The sequence below is a fragment of the Delphinapterus leucas genome, chromosome 13, assembly GCF_059928025.1.
Source record: "Delphinapterus leucas isolate spDelLeu-1000000601 "Yukka" chromosome 13, BTC_Dleu_Yukka2, whole genome shotgun sequence".
NCBI classification, from domain to species: Eukaryota; Metazoa; Chordata; class Mammalia; order Artiodactyla; family Monodontidae; genus Delphinapterus; species Delphinapterus leucas.
Window position 1 is genome coordinate 48,911,938 of NC_143141.1, and position 17,185 is coordinate 48,929,122.

The following is a 17,185-nucleotide window of genomic DNA, read 5'->3' on the forward strand; positions in this document are numbered from 1 at the left end:
TCACCTTATTTTTGATAAAGCAGGCAAGAATATACAATGGAGAAAAGACAGCCTCTTCAATAAGTGATGCTGGGACAACTGGACAGCTACATGTAAAAGAATGAAATTAGAACACTCCCTAACACTATACACAAAAATAAACTCAAAATGGATTAAAGACCTAAATGTAAGGCCAGATACTATACAATTGTTAGAGGAAAACATAGGCAGAACATTCTATGACATAAATCATAGCAAGATCCTTTTTGACCCACCTCCTAGAGAAATGGAAATAAAAACAAAAATAAACAAATGGGACCTAATGAAACTTAAAAGCTTTTGCACAGCAAAGGAAACCATAAACAAGATGAAAAGACAACCCTCAGAATGGGAGAAAATATTTGCAAATGAAGCAACTAACAAAGGATTAATCTCCAAAATTTACAAGCAGCTCATGCAGCTCAATATGAAAAAAAACAAAACAACCCAATCCAAAAATGAGCAGAAGACCTAAGTAGACATTTCTTCAGAGAAGACCTACAGATTGCCAACAAACACATTAAAGGATGCTCAACATCAGTAATCATTAGAGAAATGCAAATTAAAAGTACAATGAGGTACCACCTCACACCAGTCAGAATGGCCATCGTCAAAAAATGTACAAACAATAAATGCTGGAGAGGGTGTGGAGAAAAGGGAACGCTCTTGCACTGTTGGTGGGAATGTAAATTGATACAGCCACTATGGAGAACAGTATGGAGGTTCCTTAAAAAACTAAAAACAGAACCATATGACCCAGCAATCCCACTACAGGGCATATACCCTGAGAAAACCATAATTCAAAAAGAGTCATGTACCACAATGTTCATTGCAGCACTGTTTACAATAGCCAGGACATGGAACAACCTAAGTGCCCATCAACAGATGAATGGATGAAGAAGATGTGGCACATATATACAATGGAATATTACTCAGCCATAAAAAGAAATGAAATTGAGTTATTTGTAGTGAGGTGGATGGACCTAGAGTCTGTCATACAGAGTGAAGTAAGTCAGAAAGAGAAAACAAATACCATATACTAACACATATATATGGAATCTAAAACAAAAAAAGTGGTTCTGAAGAACCTAGGGGCAGGACAGGAATAAAGACACAGACATAGAGAGTGGACTTGAGGATACGGGGAGAGGGAAGGGTAAGCTGGGACAAAGTGAGAGAGTGGCATAGACATATATATACTACCAAATGTAAGATAGATAGCTAGTGGGAAGCAGCCACATAGCACAGGGAGATCAGCTCGGTGCTTTGTGACCACCTAGAAGGGTGGGATTGGGAGGGTGGGAGGGAGACCAAGAGGGAGGAGATATGGGGATGCATGTATATGTATAGCTGATTCACTTTGTTATAAAGCAGAAACTAACACACCATTGTAAAGCAATTATACTCCAATAAAAGATGTTAAAAAACAACAAACAAGGTGCTCGCTGAAGAGGGAGTGAAGGAGGCCAATGGTCATGGCTGCCGTTTTGCCTCTCCCTCCTGCTGCAGGCACAGGTTCTACCCGGGACTAGAAAATAAAGAGTCTGTCATACAGAGTGAAGTAAGTCAGAAAGAAAAAGACAAATACCGTATGCTAACACATATATATGGAATTTAAGGGAAAAAAAAATGTCATGAAGAACCTAGGGGTAAGACAGGAATAAAGACGCAGACCTACTGGAGAACGGACTTGAGGATATGGGGAGGGGGAAGGGTTCGCTGTGACAGGGCGAGAGAGAGTCATGGACATATACACACTAACAAACGTAGTAAAGTAGATAGCTAGTGGGCAGCAGCCGCATGGCACAGGGATATTGGCTCGGTGCTTTGTGGCAGCCTGGAGGGGTGGGATAGGGAAGGTGGGAGGGAGGGAGACGCAAGAGGGAAGACATATGGGAACATATGTATATGTATAACTGATTCACTTTGTTATGGGGCAGAAACTAACACACCATTGTAAAGCAATTATACCCCAATAAAGATGTTAAAAAAAAAAAAAGAGGATTGAGCATATTTCCCCTAGATGCTGAGAGACACTTTCAAGAGACACAAATGAAACTCTTTTGCTGTGATTACAGCTTCTAATTAAAATGCTTGAGAGACTTGGTAAATTTCTGGGGTTCTAAAAAACAAAGAGTAAAAAAATTGCTATTCCAGTTAATTGTTCTAACTATAATTTCATGATTCTTGACTTTTCTCATTCCTTGAATGAGGGGGGAAATGAAAAAAACACTTTTAACAAATCTTTAGAGAGGCCTTCAAAATAATTTATCAGTGTATGTTACTCAATTATCAGTGTGACCCCAAAACATCTGATTATGGATTTGAAATATTTTTACTCTGGTTTTTATCGTCCTTTTCGTTCATCTTAAAGCACATAAATTTATCATATTTATGAAAATGTCCATACTGGATTTTTTTCCCCAGAAGTTTCTTTAACACTGTTCTTTAAACCATCTTTTCCCAGCCCATGATATCCCATTTATCTAAGTTCCTCCTTTACCATTTGAATATATTAACAAAATTATCCTTTTCTCCTTTTATAAGCCAAGCCTCTGACCCCACTTCTCTGGCTTGCATGCAACAATGCAGTGACTCATAATGTTCCTATTTATCCACGTCCATGGCAAGAACAGGGCAAACAGACAACCACCTCTACTCACTTTGCCATTTTCCCATCAGCTTCCCAGAAACTTCACTCCTTCCACCTGGGTAACAGAATGACAGTATCCGTGTATCTTTTAGAGCAGAGCCAAGTGGCATTTACTTACTTTTGTTTTAAATATGTCATATCATTCAACAGCAGTTTTTAATCCTCGTAAGAAAGCAGGGGAAAACCCCAGCAACCTTAATCACTGTATTTGCACATCAGGTATCAGTAAGGGTGCAGTTACAGGAGTATTTATTTAATAAGCATATTTGAAGCTACCATCAAGGTATCTATATTCACTTCTCACTTCTCTGCATTTAGGAATTCAAGAATTTCATGAAAAGTCATTTTGAGCAGGATCTGCTTTCATCTAATCCCAAAACATATTTGGAATTTTACTTCAGAAGTGTTTAAATGAGATAGATAGATAGATAGATAGATAGGTACAGATTCCAAATTGGCCCCCTACTGCATACTTCAAAACTGCTCTTTCTTTCTCCTACAGAGATGCCCTAAGCCTAAGAAGCTACCCTAAGTATTGCCTTTAGATCAACCAACAGATTATAGGAGGGTGTGTCTCCTTATCCTATTAAGGGGCCGTGATGAAAACTATCATGTCCCGTGAATTCCTTCTGATAAGATTTCAACAGAAATGGCCAGTTGTTGTGTTCTTCCATGAAGAAATTACAGAAGTGGAAAGTACCACCACTACACAAAATATCTGGTCCACTCTGGGCTTCCCATTGTCTTCTTTACCATAACACAGTGTTGGGTTCTTTCTGTGACTGGAAGTATCGATACCGCTTACTTATATTTTATGTCTTCCATTTGAGAGTCCATAAAGCCAAATCTCTGCTTTTCTAAGAAAACTTGCACATTACAAATTTTACAGATTATTATGGCTACAACAGTAATGTCACAGTGTTAAAACTTTCAAAATTGACTCCCTTTCACTGAGGGTCTCACGATGGAGGTCTCATTCCACACCTGCATAAAAAGGTTTGGTGTCCTTTCCTTGGTAGTTTATTGCATTGATTGTATTGTACACATGGCAACAAAAAAGGGATCAAGCTTTTAAAGAACTGCTTTTCTCTGTGTATATATAAATCTAGTTCCATTGGGAAATCCCATCTTCTGTTGCCATAGCAATAGAAAGCACTGCAGAGGACTTTCATCACCCTATCGGGGAGAAGGAATTGATTTGTTTCTCCAAGGGCAAAAGCATGTCTTTCTGATGTCAGATAAGATCAGGAAGATTTCCCAATATGTTGTGTGGGGAGAAAATGAGAATTAATAGGGTCATGAAAAGAGGTAGCCTTATGAGGTTAAACAAAAAACTTTCAACAACACTAATCATTCTCAATTCCTGAAGGCAAAAAAATTATATTTGAGTACTTGTTCCAAGTGCAGCATTTTAAAAATGTTCATGATTTGGACTTTGCTTTTTAAAGCCTTATTTCATTTTTGCTCAGGCTGCTTTAGGGATTCTCTCAGTAATAACTTTATATGGTAGTAGCTTTTTTTTTTCCAGTAGTCTCACCAGGAAAGCCTTGTCTCTCCTTTCTCTGAAAATAACCCTGAGAGAATTTTCCAGTGTTGGAGGTATAAGTGCATCAAAGTGATGACTAGGCTGGACTGTCTGAGGGCAGAGGGGGAGGCTGCTGCTTTCTGGGCTGAAGAGGGAGTGGCCCAACCTCAGTGGATGCTCACCTGTGAGAAAGAAAAGGCAAAGGAAGACTTTTTTGAAAATAGTGGGTTGGTGGTAGTGGGACCTCAGATGGGGGTGGCTGTGCTTCAGTCCTTGCCCCCAGAGCTGCACTTGGCACTGGAGTACCACCACTGGGACTGGGATCTCATCTCACACCACAGAGAGGCCCTCTAGGTGGGCCTGGGCAGGACATATGGAAGTGAGAGCAATGTCAACAGACCACCAGGGTCCACTGCCATTGTCCCTGAACTGTGTAAGCCCATGGGTACCTGTATAATCCGTGGTTGAGCAGTGGTCCCTCAAATTGGACTTCTCAACAACCTTGATGAGTGGTACATCTAATGAGAATTAATGTGATTTAGAAAAATAAAGACACACAATATCTCTTGCATGCTGAGTGTTGCCACACGGGTATTGGTATGGAACCATATTCTAGTAATACCTTAATACCACATAAAAGAATGGCTAAGGACATAGTAGTTTGGCTGCCTGAGATCAAAGCATGCAGCAGCATGCTGGAGCCGGCAAGAACTGATTGTTAAATTTCAAAAATTTTGAATATCAGTTGTTAAACACAGCCACTGTTTACAATTAAATTATATAAACTTGCAACTAAATAAATTATATTAAAAACAAAGGTAACCTACCTAGGGAGGTAAAAGACCTGCACTCAGAAAACTATAAGACATTGATGAAAGAAATCAAAGATGACACAAACAGATGGCGAGATATACCATGTTCTTGGATTGGAAGAATCTATACTGTGAAAATGACTATACTACCCAAAGCAATCTACATATTCAATGCAATCCCTATCAAATTACCAGTGGCATTTTTTACAGAACTAGAACAAAAAAATCTTAAAATCTGCATGGAAACACAAAAGACCCCGAATAGCCAAAGCAATCTTGAGGGGAAAAAAATGGAGCTGGAGGAATCACACTCCCTGACTTCAGACTATACTACAAAGCTACAGTAATCAAGACAATATGGTACTAGCACAAAAACTGAAATACAGATCAATGGAACAGGATAGAAAGCCCAGAGAAAAACCCCTGCATATATGGTCAAATAACCTATGAAAAAAGAGGCAAGGATATACAACAGAGAACAGACAGTCTCTTCAGTAAGTGGTGCTGGGAAAACTGGACAGCTACATGTAAAAGAATGAAATTAGAACACTCCCTAACACCATACACAAAAATAAACTCAGAATGGATTCGAGACCTAAATGTAAGACCTGACACTATAAAACTCTTGGAGGAAAACATAGGAAGAACACTTTCTGACATAAATCACAGCAACATCTTTTTTGACCCACCTCCTAGAGTAATGGAAATAAAAACAAAAATAAACAAATGGTCCCTAATGAAACTTAAAAGCTTTTCACAGCAGAGGGAACTACAAACAAGACGAAAAGACAACCCTCAGAATGGGAGAAAATATTTGCAAACAAATCAATGGACAAAAGATTAATCTCCAAAATATATAAACAGCTCATGCAGCTCAGTATTAAAAAAACAAACAACCCAATCCAAAAATGGGCAGAAAACCTAAATAGACATTTCTCCAAAGAAGACATACAGATGGCCACGAAGCACATGAAAAGCTGCTCAACATCATTTATTATTAGAGAAATGCAAATCAAAACTACAATGAGGTATCACCTCACACCAGTCAGAATGGGCATCACCAGAAAACCTACAAAAAACAAATGCTGGAGAGGGTGTGGAGAAAAGGGAACACTCTTACACTGTTGGTGGGAATGTAAATTGATACAGCCACTGTGGAGAACAGTATGGAGGTTCCTTAAAAAACTGCAAATAGAACTACCATATGACCCAGCAATCTCACTATGGGGCATATACCCTGAGAAAACCATAATTCAAAAAGAGTCATGTACCAAAATGTTCACTGCAGCTCTATTTACAATAGCCCGGAGATGGAAACAACCTAAGTGTCCATCATCGGATGAATGGATAAAGAAGATGTGGCACATATATACAATGGAATATTACTCAGCCATAAAAAGAAACGAAATTGAGCTATTTGTAATGAGGTGGATAGACCTAGAGTCTGTCATACAGAGTGAAGTAAGTCAGAAAGAGACAGACAAATACCATATGCTAACACATATATATGGAATTTAAGAAAAAAAAATGTCATTAAGAACCTAGGGGTAAAACAGGAATAAAGACACAGACCTACTAGAGAATGGACTTGAGGATATGGGGAGGGGCAAGGGTAAGCTGTGACAAAGCGAGAGAGAGGCATGGACATATATACACTACCAAACGTAAGGTAGATAGCTAGTGGGAAGCAGCCACATAGCACAGGGATATCAGTTCAGTGCTTTATGACCGCCTGGAGGGGTGGGATCGGGAGGGTGGGAGGGAGGGAGACGCAAGAGGGAAGACATATGGGAACATATGTATATACATAACTTATTCATTTTGTTGTGAAGCAGAAACTAACACACCATTGTAAAGCAATTATACTCCAATAAAGATGTTAAAAAAAAAAAACTACAATGAGGTATCACCTCCCACCAGTTAGAACGGGCATCATCAGAAAATCTACAAACAACAAATGCTGGAGAGGGTGTGGAGGAAAGGGAGCCCTCTTGCACTGTTGGTGGGAATGTAAAGTGATACAGCCACTATGGAGAACAGTATGGAGGTTCCTTAAAAAACTAAAAATAGAATTGCCATATGACACAGCAATCCCACTACCAGGCATATACCCTGAGAAAACCATAATTCAAAAAGACACATGCACCCTAATGTTCACTGCAGCACTATTTACAATAGCAAGGTCATGGACGCAACCTAAATGCCCATCGACAGATGAATGGATAAAGATGTGGTACTTATATACAGTGGAATATTACTCAGCCATAAAATGGAACGAAACTGGCACATCTGTAGAGACGTGGATGGATCTAGAGACTGTCATACAGACTGAAGTAAGTCAGAAAGAGAAAAACAAATATCGTGTATTAACGCATATATGTGGAACCTAGAAAAAATGGTACAGATGAACCGGTTTGCAGGGCAGAAATTGAGACACAGATCTAGAGAACAAACGTATGGACACCGGGGGGAAAGTGGCGGGGGGTGGTGGTTGTGGTGTGATGAATTGGGAGATTGGGATTGACATTTATACACGAATATGTATAAAATAGATAACTAATAAGAAAAAAAAAGATAAGGTGATAGAAGGTAAAGCCTGGAGCTTTTGTAGTAGTAGTAGGAGTTGTTGCCCCATCCTCTGTGCCTAAACAAAACACTAATGAAAGACAGCAAAAACAAACACAATTTTGGCTTATGTTATAAAATAATGACTCAATCTTTAATGGTGTAGGAGCTGATCATAGAGTCTTCGTATCCACACTCCCTTCCTTATGTTTGTCAACTGCATCATATAATAGTTTCTATATAAGAGAAATTTCTAGGAAGGAAGAACTCCAATGACACACTAGTTGACAGATCTTATAATAGCCAAACACTAAACTTACAATTTTATATCAGCAAAATTTACAAAAAACGTATGAATGTATATACATACATACATTTTCTCTTGGAGAGGTTGTTCTTAAACAATTATCAGTACATCACTGAAGCATATCTCCTCTACTTACTGGCATGTAAGTTTCTCACAAATCACCTTCAGCAAATTACTCAATCTCTCTGTGCCTCAGTTTCTCATCCATAAAATACGAATAATAACAGTACCTACCTGAAAGAAGGTAGGTACTATTGTGAGGATTTAATAAATTCTAAAACAGTAATTAAAACAAGAGTGCTTAAAACATAGTGAGCAGTATATATGTGTCATTAGTATTAACTAACTGCCATGTGACAGAATCTGCTCAAACAATCACATGTGAAAACCCTGAGGATTGGCATTCTAAGACAGAGAAACTCATGTACATAGAGAGCTACTGTGAACTAATCTCCAAAGTTTAAAAATAAGACTACCCTCTGAGAATTAAACTGGTAAAAACCACATGAAATGGACAAGATTGGTTATCTAAAGAAGTCATCGAAGGAGAAAATATCCTAGGCAAGAAGTTTGAAAATTGTATCCAATCATGATTGACAGTGAGAGAATCTGGACTCGAACACTGAAATCAATAAATATGAGTAGAATGTGAATAGAAGGGGAAGTTCTGTGTAAAGCCTTTGTAAAAAGGAGTCACAGTTAAGAAAGTAGAGTGTTGGCATAAGGATAGACATATAGATCGATGGAACACTATTGAGTCCATCAATAGACTCACACGTATATGGTCAATTGATTTCCAATGAAAGTGTTAAGGTAACTCAAAGGGGAAGGATAGTTTTTTCAATGAATAATGGAACAACTGGATATCCATGTGGAAAAAAATAAACCTCAACACTTCTCATCATTCACAAAAATTACCTCAAATGACCAGAGATCTAAATGTAAGAACTAAAACCATACAACTGATAGAAAAACACATGAGAAAACCTTTGTGACCTTTGAAAGACAATGATCTTTTTAGAGAAGAAACAGAAAGCATTAGCCATAAAAGAAACAATGGATAAATTGGGACTTCAAAATTAAAACTTCTGCTCTTTGAAAGACACCATTAGGAAAATGAAAAGGGAAGTCATAGACTGGTAAAGAAAATTCTCAAAGGACTTGTACCCAGAACATACAAAGAATGCTTACAATTCAATAGTAAGAAGACAACCCAACTTAAAATATGGCCCAAAGACTTGAACACTGTCAAAGACAACTAAATTGAAAAGGCTGACAATATCAAGAGTTGCTGAGGATGTAGAGCAACTGGAACATACACACATTGTTGATGGGGATAAAAATGATCACTTTGGAAAGTAGTTTGACAGTTTCTTATAAAGTTAAACATACAGTTACCATATGACCTAGCAATTTCATTCCTAGATATTTACCCAAGAGAAATAAAATTATGTCTCTAAACAAAGACATACACAAATGTTCATAGCTGCTTTATTTATAATAGTCAAAAACTGGGAATAACTCAAATATTCACCAACAGGTGAATGGATAAACAAATTATTGTATATTTATACAATGGAATCGTTTTCAGCAATAAAAAGGAACGAACTAAGTACTGATACACACAACAACGCAGATGAATCTCAAAAACATTGTACCGAGTGAAAGAATCCTGGAGCATTCAGTGGAATACTCATGTCACTAAGATCTTCATCATACAAAGTTAGGAGCCCAGAGACAATGTCTATAGTTGACCCCAAAAATAAAGATATAAAAATGTAAAAGCTACAAAGGTAAATGTTAAGGGAATTAAAAATATGAAATAACCCTTTGAAGAGGATAAGAGAAGGGATGTAAGAATGGCATGTGTAGGCTACATTCTCATGTGTCTTGAAAGGAAGTTGACCATGTCTAAAACAGATAAATCAAAAAATAGCAATTAATCAAATTTTTTTGAGATATAGGTACATAATCACCAGAAAAAAGTCATAAGAATTAAAAGTGTTCCTTTGGAAAGTGGATTGGGGATGGGAAAGGGTGGGGCAGGGGCAGTTTTTCATTATAAAGCCTTCTGTAATTTTTGATTTGTGGGTCAATATTGCTTTGATACAAATATGAAAATTAAAAGAGATAAAAATAAAATAAAAAGTTACAGAGAAATAAAAGTTGATTAACTTGTGCAAAAAAGACCATATCTTGTGGTTGAGAAGTTTTCCACAGGCAGGAAGTAGGAAGGGATGTCTGATGACTATATCAGATTTATCAACCACCAGATGTTCTCATCAAGTATAATTGTTACCGATAAAATGAATTTAACCAGCATGGTTAGTCTTACAATTCATTCTTTGAAAAACAAGAAATAATACCTTAAGACTGTAACACAACAATTTGGTAATGAGAAGTTTCACTAATGAAGGCGGTCTATGTGAAACTCAGCTTTCTGGAGCTATTCATCTCTTTTTTCTTCTTCAAGTAAGGAGCATGACTCAAGCATTGAGGATTATATCTGGCAGAAGTCCTGTTAATTTAGGATAATTAAATATGCCAGTCATGTGTTTCAGTAAGGTCTGATTAAATACTTCAGAGAAGTCATTAGTGAATCCATCTGGTCTAGTGGCTTTGCCAGATGGCAAAATGTTACTACCTCTGTTTTATTCTTGGAATATTCTATCAATACCTCTATTGTATCATACATAGCATGCAGTTATTTTCAGGGTAAGTCCTAATTTGCTACTTTACATTATCAAAGAATCTGGAAGGTGGAAGGCAAGCCTGACAACTGTGTTACACCATGCCAAATGAGCCACAAGATTTCAAGGCTGTGTTAAATGGCCTGTTGTTCTACTGTTAAATTCAAATGATTTCATCATTTCTGTTTCCTCAAAAGGCTCTCATCAAACATTTCAGATGGTGCTCCATTTGTGACTAGAGAGTCAGAACCACAGTGAGAAGTAACCAGTTATATTTCACACCCATGAGATTATAATACTCCAAGATGAGGAGAACCCTGGAAGTACTTCCCCCATGGGGACAGTCATCTAGATGGAAAAGTGACCAGTTTTGATTCTTTAAAATTACAGAGTTGTACTGCTTTGTGAGAACACCTTAAAATGACAATCTTAAGTTGTTTTGGTTCTTTGGCCATGCAGAAGTAACCTTTGACTTAGCAATTCCCTAACCAGCTGGGTCAAAATGCAAGGTATTCTCCAAAGCACTGACAATGGCAACTTTAATACAGTCACTTCACCGGTTGGTGTCTAAGGTAAACACTTAAACCCAGGTGTAAAGTAACTAGGGGCTTGGAGCTGCTGGAGGAGGGTCTGAAGGTGGCTTGATGAAGATATGAAGCAAAGATAAAGCCTAGAAAAGAGCCCAACATTTTATTGCCACTCAACCTCCAACCCCTCAAGTATATTCTAAGGCTAAGCATTAGGTTGAGCTGAAGCCCCACTCTTTCCTAATAAAGGCCAGAGTTGCATATCTAATTGATTGAGTTGGCTGTGATCAGATGGAATTTATATTCGGGGAACTGTTGCTTCCAAGGCTATCCCCTGAGTATCTGGGAACTAGGGGTACCACACTACAGCAACTCTTGCATTGAAGGCTCTTGGTTACCAGTATGACCTCTTCCCTTTGTTCTTATCTTATTCCTCTTCCTTCCCCTCTTTCCTTCCCTTTAAAGTTTTACTCTGTCTTTACATTGGGTATTATATTTTATCCAGCATTTCTATGTGTTTGGATAGGAATGGGGAGGGTGGGAAGGTATGTGTCTCTGTCACCTCTGTACCACATGTTGCCAGAACTGGAAGTCCATGCTTGACACTTCACCATCGCCCTCAATTTTCAACAGCTGAATTTTATCATTGTGGAACTACCACTGTGAACATGGCATAAATGGCTAATTCAAACCTTTTTAAGATTCCATGTGCTTAAGAGCATCTGTATTTCCACCGAGTACAGAGATTGTTGCAGACTGATGCCCCCGCCCCTGCTACTCTCTCATCACTGCAGACACCTTCAGTGAAATATGGGCAACAGGCCAGAGAGATCAAAATGGGGTTCAGGGTCATCCATCTTCAAACCACCTGTGCCCTATAGTAAAGTGAGAGTCTGTGAGAGGCCCAGGCAGAAGGGGCCAGGAGGAGCAAACTGGCTTTTTCATGTGGGTCCACATTAGGGTGAGGAAGGGGTGATTTCCATAAGAAAGTGCTGAGCAAGTGCCTAGCACCTCTGCCCTTAGGAGATGAGATGCAGAAGGGTACTATCAAACCTCCTGGCTCTCAGGACAAGGACTAATGGCAGCATGGACTCTGCTGTGCCAGAAGAGAAGGGCGGAGCACCCAGTCACCCTCTGATGACTGGGCTTTCAAAAGACTGCTATCCACCAATAAGGGGTTACTATCCAAAATATATAAAGAACTCATGAAACTCAACAACAACAACAAAACAGACAACCGATTTAAAAGTGGGCAGAGGAGCTGACTGGATGTTTTTCCAAAGGAGACATACAGATAGCCAATAGGCACATGAAAAGATGTTCAACATCACTAATTATTGCAGAAAATGCAAGTCAAAAACCACAATCAGATATCGTCTCATGCCTGTTAGAATGACTATTATCAAAAAGGCAAGAAATAAGAAGTGTTGGCAAGGGTGTGGAGAAAAGAGAACGTTATATGCTGTCAGTGGGAATATGAATTGGTGCAGCTGCTATGGAAAACAGTATGGAGATTCCTCAAAAAATTAAGAACAGAGCTACCATATGATCCAGCTATCCCACTCCTGGGTATTTATGCAAAGAAAATGAAAACACTAATTTGAAAAGATACATATACCCCTATGTTCATTATAGCATTATTTACAATAGCCAGGATATGGAAACAACCTAAGTGCACATCAAGAAATGAATGGATAAGGAAGATGTCATACACACACACACACACACGCACACGCACACACACACGCACACACACATGCACAATGGAATACTGCTCAGTCATAAAAAAGATGGAAGCTTGCCATTTGCAACAGTATGGATGGACCTTGAGGGTATTGTGCTAAGTGAAATAATTCAGACAGAGAAAGACGCTGTATACTTTCACTCACATGTGGAATATAAAACAACAACAACAAAGAAAAACACAAAAAAACACAAATACATGAACAAACCAAACAGAAACAAACAGGTAGTTACAGAGAATAGAGTAGTGATCACTGGAAGGGAAGTGTTGGGTGCAGGGAGGGTGAAATGCGTAAATGGGATCAACTGTATGGAAATGGATAGAAACTAAATTTTTGGTGGTGAACGCACTGTAGGGTATACAGAAGTAGCAATATGTTGTACAGATGAAACTTACATAATATTATAAACCAATGTTACCCTAATAATAAATAAACAAAAAGACATATCCAATCTCTGAAATGTCTCTTGAGCTGTTACTTCCTTTGTTATTTTTCTGACTGATCTATCAACTACAAAAAGGAGTGCCAATACCTCTCACTGATTGCAGATGGGTCAATTTCTCCAAGTAGTTCTGCTTTACATTTTTAGGCTATGTTATTAGGTACATACAAGCTTAGAACTTTTTATCTTTGTAGTAAGTAAATTTATCATGTAGTTACTCTAATATTTGATCTTGCTTTAAATTCTATTTTATCAGATATTAACTGAGCTGTATCAGCTTCCTTTCAGCTAGAATTTGTCTGGTATACTTTTCCTATCTTTTTACTTTCCATTTTTCCATGTTCTTAACCTTTAAGGGTGTCTCTTGCAAAAGCATATAGCTGGATTTTAAGAGTTCAGTCTATTTGTATTTAGTGTAATCACTGAAATATTTGGGTTTGTTTCTACCACTTATTTTATGCATTATTCATCCTGTTTTTCTTTTCTAGTTTTTCTTCCCTTTTTTTGAATTTAGTTTTCTTATTCTATTTTTCCACTGTACTAGTTTAAAAGTTGTTGGTTCTTTTTCTATTCCTTTTGTGATTATTCTAGAAGGGTTAATATGCCTTCTTACAAAAATCTAAGGTTGAGAATTATCTGTACCTTCCTCCTTAACCATATAAGAACCTGATAACACTTTAACTCCCATCTTGCCTAGCTCACATTCTAATTCTACCATTATTTGTTGCTGTTTTTTTTAACATACAAGTTACACATTATTGTTATTGTTTCATGCAATTGATGTTTATTTAGTTATCTACACATTTATCAATTACTTTGCTCACATTTCTCTTGCCTCTCAGTTCATCTAGGATCATTTTCCTTCTACCTGAAGTATATCTTTAACATTAATTTAGTGGAGGTCTGAAAAAGTTCATGTTTAACTGAGACACTGTTTTGTCCCTGTTCTTGAAATACAATCTCACCAGATACATAATCCTTATATGCCCTCTCATTCTATCCTCCATATTTTTAAACCTCTCTGTCCTAGACAGTTTATTTAGATATATCTTCCAATTCACTAAGTCCTTCTTCAATTGTGTTTAACCTGCTATTTATTCTGAAGTTCTATTGGTTCTTATTCAAATCTTAGTTGTTTTAAAAAGTGTCTTGTTCCTAATTTATATTTTAATTCCTTCTTTTATTTTTTTTAAACATATAAATCATACTCATTTCCAATATCTAAAGTTCTTTGTGGACCTGATTCTGTTGCCTGCTTTTCTCCTGTCTGCTCTTATGGTGTCTTATTTTCTTATAGGTAGCGTGATTATTTAAAATGAAAGCTAATGCTTCTTGGAATTTTATCTGTGGGAATTCTTTGAGACTAAGGGTAAAAGTGCATTATTCCTCCAGCAGATCTGCATTTGCTTCTCTGGGCACCTGGGGACACCATTGTCCTAGGATCATGTGTGAGGTTTTGTTAGACCACACAGGAAGTGTGAATTTGTGTTTCAAGTCTATGACAGCCAACTTGTGATCATGAATTTTCAAGAGGAAAATTTTATTTTCCCTTCCCCACTTCCCCCTTGTGCAAGGGAGATTTTTTGTTTTGTTTGTTGGCTAATACACTATTATAATTTGGGTCCAAGTCTTCATGGTTCTAACTACACCAGCATCTACCATTGGATGCCCTGTTTTGTCTCCTGTCCCCTACATCCCTCAAGGCCCTCCAAATGGAAGGCACATGAACTCTTCCAAATGGAAGAGTTCAGCACATGCCCCAGAGGTAAGACCATCTTGAGCATTGACTTATCTTTCTGGGTTTCAATCTTCAATTCATTTTCAGCCTCTTTGTATTCCTTGATTTATCATCTCAGAAATAAATTTTGAACTGCATTTTAATATTTTATCTAACATTTTAAATTGATCTCAACGGGAGGACTGTTCAGGTTATCTGATGGTGCATGCTACTAAAAATATGAAGTTTGTCTGTCCCTTCCTTTGCAATCCCACTACTACTGCTGTGGTTTAGGCTCCTTCCTACTGTTTAGAAATCCATTTAGATCCATAAATCTTTTACTCCACTTATCACAATCTACCTAGAATTATAATTAGGCCTGTTTTAAAACATGTATCTCTCATGTTGTGAGCTCTACAGGGACAAACAGTACAATTTATTGATTATTATTTCACAATGCCACCATCCACACAAGCACACACACTTACATACTCACACTTACACATGCACACTCACCCACTCACACATACTCATCCACTCACCCTCATACACACAGACTTACATGTTCTTATCCACACACACTGCATAAAACTGCACCGTGCATAGGAAATGCTCGATATAGCCTAGTTGAATCAAATTTCATTTTCACATCTTTAACTTCTAATACCTAACTTAAGTCTGGATCGCTGGTTTTGTGAACTCTGTGATTTCTGGATTTGGCCATCATCTGGGATTTTGTTCCGAGTACATATTATAATTTCATTGATTTCTGCTTCTTATCTGTGACCCTGCTTGGAGAGAGAGTGTGCAATGGATAAGACAGACCTGCATTTGGTTTGAATCTCTACCATTTACTGACTGTGGGAAGGTCAAAAGTTAAATTATGTCTCTGGGTCTCAATTTTCTCATCTGCCAAATGGGGTAAACATAAACACTTAGTACAGGATCTGGGACTCAATGAGTACTCAATACATAGTAGCTATAAGTGACAAGTCCTTTTAGCATGACAACTAAAATTATTTATTATCAAGTGAACGAAATTAAAACTTAAACATACTAGATAAGTTACTTATTTTGATTTTCAGACGTGGAAAATAAAAACTGAAATGAATATCTTTTTCTCACTTTTTCTCTTACTGGGATCATTAGTTCCAATTCAGTGATTATCAGTATTTTAAAAGAATGTTAGCTACAAGACGGCGGGGATTTTAGTCTGTCTTTTTTCATTAATGACATTGGAATAGCAGAGTGCCTAGTATCTAATGGATGCTTTATGAATATTTGTTGTATGAGTAAATAAGTAAACATACATAGTTCCAGATACCTGAATAAAAGTAAGATGGATGAAAAAACACATTAAATGATATAGGCACCTTTCATGCATATAATTCCTGACAAGAAAGATCATGAAAAATGTCATTTGTACTCAATATTAACAGTTCCTCAAAAATATTTATTTAAAATTATCCAGTAGCTCAAAATCCAATTTTTAAAAGTGCCATTCTGAGAATGATGGCATAACATTGTAATTCATAGGGACTTACACTTTTCTAACTAAATTAGGTTACAAAATAAAAAACAACCATGTTTGTGACACTGGTTTTGAAAACTAGCATATTAGATTCCTTACGTTTGCATAGCAAAAAATGTTAAATAGCATTGAAGAAAGGGTCTTTGAAAGCCAAGAACACTGCAAACAAGCTTCATTCAAGGTCACTGATTTTCCTTTGTACTTTAGTTCAGCACGAATGGTTTCATGGGGAAAAGGAGCTTTATCTATACTCTATTATTCCACAAAAAAGGACAATCATGCCCTCCTCAGCACAGGGGCATGGAGTTAGGTCCTCTTCAATTCCCACATCACACTGGGGAGTCCAGCATGAAAAACAAGTGTCCTTCCAGTGATGGGAATTCATGTAAGCAGCACTTCAATGCCCAGGCTGGCCTAGCCTGCTTGCATTACTTCATATTCCCAGGCACTGGTTCATCCATCTACCCATCCAAATATTTGATATGCCAGGAGTTGGAGTGAGAGTGCAAGGAACACAGGCTGTGATGAGGACCAGCAGACCCATGAGAGACTTTACCATCTTGGAGGGTAGAATTACATCCTTGAGTTATCCTCTAATTCAATTCATGCTAGTTTTAAGAAAAATAATGAAAGCACCCATGTGGTGGGGGTTT